This window comes from Arachis stenosperma, chromosome 6 (genome assembly GCF_014773155.1).
Source record: "Arachis stenosperma cultivar V10309 chromosome 6, arast.V10309.gnm1.PFL2, whole genome shotgun sequence".
NCBI classification, from domain to species: domain Eukaryota; kingdom Viridiplantae; phylum Streptophyta; class Magnoliopsida; order Fabales; family Fabaceae; genus Arachis; species Arachis stenosperma.
Genome location: NC_080382.1, coordinates 52,053,434 through 52,056,199, shown reverse-complemented (window position 1 = coordinate 52,056,199; position 2,766 = coordinate 52,053,434). Strand labels below are relative to the sequence as shown.

Genomic DNA, 2,766 nt, shown 5'->3' with positions numbered 1-2,766 from the left:
GAATTATTATTAAAATTCTGTGGCCTCTGAGGTTGCTTTTTCCACCCTAAATTTGGGTGATTTCTCCACCCCTGATGATAGGTCTTGGCATATGGATCATTATTGGGGTTTTTAGGAGCATTCCCCATATAGTTGACCTGTTCAAAAGAAGATTGAGCATAATCATACTTCTCATTTTGCATAAGATTACCTGTCATGTCATAAGGAGCCTCTTGAGGTGCTTTCTGAGTTTTAACAGTTGAGACCTGCATCCCACTCAATTATTGAGAAATCAAATTCATCTGCAAAGATAAAATTTTGTTCTGAGCAAGAATAGCATCCAAAGCCTCTACTTCCAAAACACCTTTCCTCTGAGGAGTCTCAGAGTCTACAAGACTCTTGTTAGATGAGTACAGATATTGGTTACTAGCAACCAACTCAATAAGCTCAGTAGTCTCCTCTGGTGTCTTCTTCATGTGCAATGAACCACCTGCAGAATTATCTAAGCACATATTGGACATTTCACCCAAGCCTTCATAAAAGACATCCAACTTAGTCCATTTAGAGAACATGTCTAGAGGGCATTATCTAGTTAGTAGCTTGTATCGCTCCCAAGCTTCATAAAGGGTCTCACCATCCTTCTGCTTGAAGGTCTGAACCTCCACCCTATGCTTAGTCAGCTTCTTTGGTGGAAAAAATTTAGTAAGAAACCTAGTGACAACCTTCTCCCAAGCATCTAAACTCTCCTTGGGTTGAGAATTTAGCCATAGCTTTACTCTGTCCTTCAAGGCAAATGGGAAGAGCATGAGTTTGTACACCTCAAGATTCTTGGTGTGGTGATTTATAACCACAAACTAACTGGAAAGTGCACCGGGTCGTACCAAGTAATACCTCAGGTGAGTGAGGGTCGATCCCACGAGGATTAATGGATCAAGCAACAATAATTGAGTGATAGACTTAGTCAGACAAACAGAAAGTAATGTTTGGGCAATATAAAAGACATTAAGCAATATAAAGAATACTGAAGGAAGGCAAGTAAATAAATTTGGAAGAAAATATGGAGAAAACAGTTAAGGTTTCAGAGTTATCTATTCTTCCAGATTAACTTTTCTTACTAACTATTTTAATCATGTAGGATTTAATTTATGGCAAACTATATGTGACTAGACCCTAATTCCTTAGACCTTTCTAGTCTCCTCTAAAATTCATTAACTGCCAATTCCTTGGTCAATTAATTCCAATTAGAAGCTGCATGATCAAGTTCCAGTTTATATGCCACAAAAACTCTAATTACCCAAAAATACAAGGATTATATGTCACGTATCCCGTTAAATCCAGATAATTAAAATTTAGGAGAATATGTTTTCAAGCTATTGTTCAAGTAAAGAGCTTTTCCAAGTTTTACAAGAACTCAAATAGAAAGAGGGTCATACTTCCGTTCCACCTAAATTCATAAGATAAAGAGCGGGATTGAAGAATTCGCCATGATATAACTGATCCATGCATAATATCATGAAAAATGGATACAAATTTTTGGCTGCTACTTAGTATCGGCAGTAGGTCTGAAAAAGTATCTAAAAATATTAAATTTAGATATTTGTACCCTGTCGAAGTAAGGAACCATGGTATATATGTTTGGAATAGATTCCATTTGGAGAGAGTTAAAAGAGTACTATCTCGTTGAAAGGTTCTATACATCTGCCCTTTCTCAAGGCATTTTTTTAGACAAGGACTCCGTTTTTTTCTCTTTTCGGATGGTAAATATTTCTCAGAACATGGAGTGTGAATCAAACCCACGTTTGAATTCAAATTGAGATACTGATGCAAGTTCTTCCCTTCTGAATCAGGTAGATTCATATCTGAAAGAGGTTTACAATAAGTTCTTTCAAAATTGACTATTTGTCCCTCTGTTAGAGGTGTTCCCGAAATATCTGCGATCGAGTAAATAGCCCGACGAACGAATGGATCGAATCGAATTGGAAAATAGAAAGATTTGTACAAGTTATACCCTTCGTCACCACTTTGCGGAAAATGGTTAGATATCAATATGTTACATACCTGTGACTCGATTGGTGGAATAGTATCTCTCTCCAAGAAAGCATGTTTTTTTTACCGCCGCACAAAGAAAATATTTTGTTCCGAATGAACAAGATATTGAGGAATTGTCCATACGTAAAATAATAATTATTGATACAAGCCCTTTCCACAAAAAAAGGGAATCTTTTGTTACAATAGAAACAGAAGTGATATTAATTATTCAAGAATCGAAGTCGATTTGCTTTAAAAAAAGAGGATATCAATGAACTTCTATGAAATGGTTTCAAGAGATTCAGCCAATTGTCTTGATCGTGGGATATCATTGAAACATAGGAATCCGTGTTATCAAAAGATTTCTTCTCCTCCTTCTATATTTTATAGATATCTTGTTTGATCTGTAATAGTAATGATACTAATTTAAAATTAGGTATTTTGTATATACAATAATCTAAATTTCCTTAACATTTTGCGATTCTGATGTCAAATCATACTATATTTCTGTAAAAAAAAATGGTCGATTTAAAAAATAAAATACTAATTATATATATAATTATATAGATAAAAGTAGATATAAGACGATAAGACGATTTTTTCGATTCCTTTTTGTATCTAAAGGATATATAATTGAATTAGTATCAAGGCCTCAGAATACAGTTAACACAATGCGTGTGCGCATCTATGCGTGTATCCATTTGTATCCGCATACCGGATATGTTACGCTAAATTGAAGAAAGAAATATAGATTATAGA

The 2,766-nt window shown here is 34.8% G+C and overlaps 1 non-coding gene across 1 annotated transcript; it reads left to right on the top strand.

Annotated features, from left to right (window-relative positions):
- The first annotated feature begins 546 nt into the window (after positions 1–546).
- LOC130937089 (small nucleolar RNA R71) lies at positions 547–652 on the top strand. The gene has a single exon (XR_009068323.1). It is a non-coding gene; the product is annotated as a small nucleolar RNA R71 (small nucleolar RNA).
- The last annotated feature ends 2,114 nt before the right edge of the window (positions 653–2,766 follow it).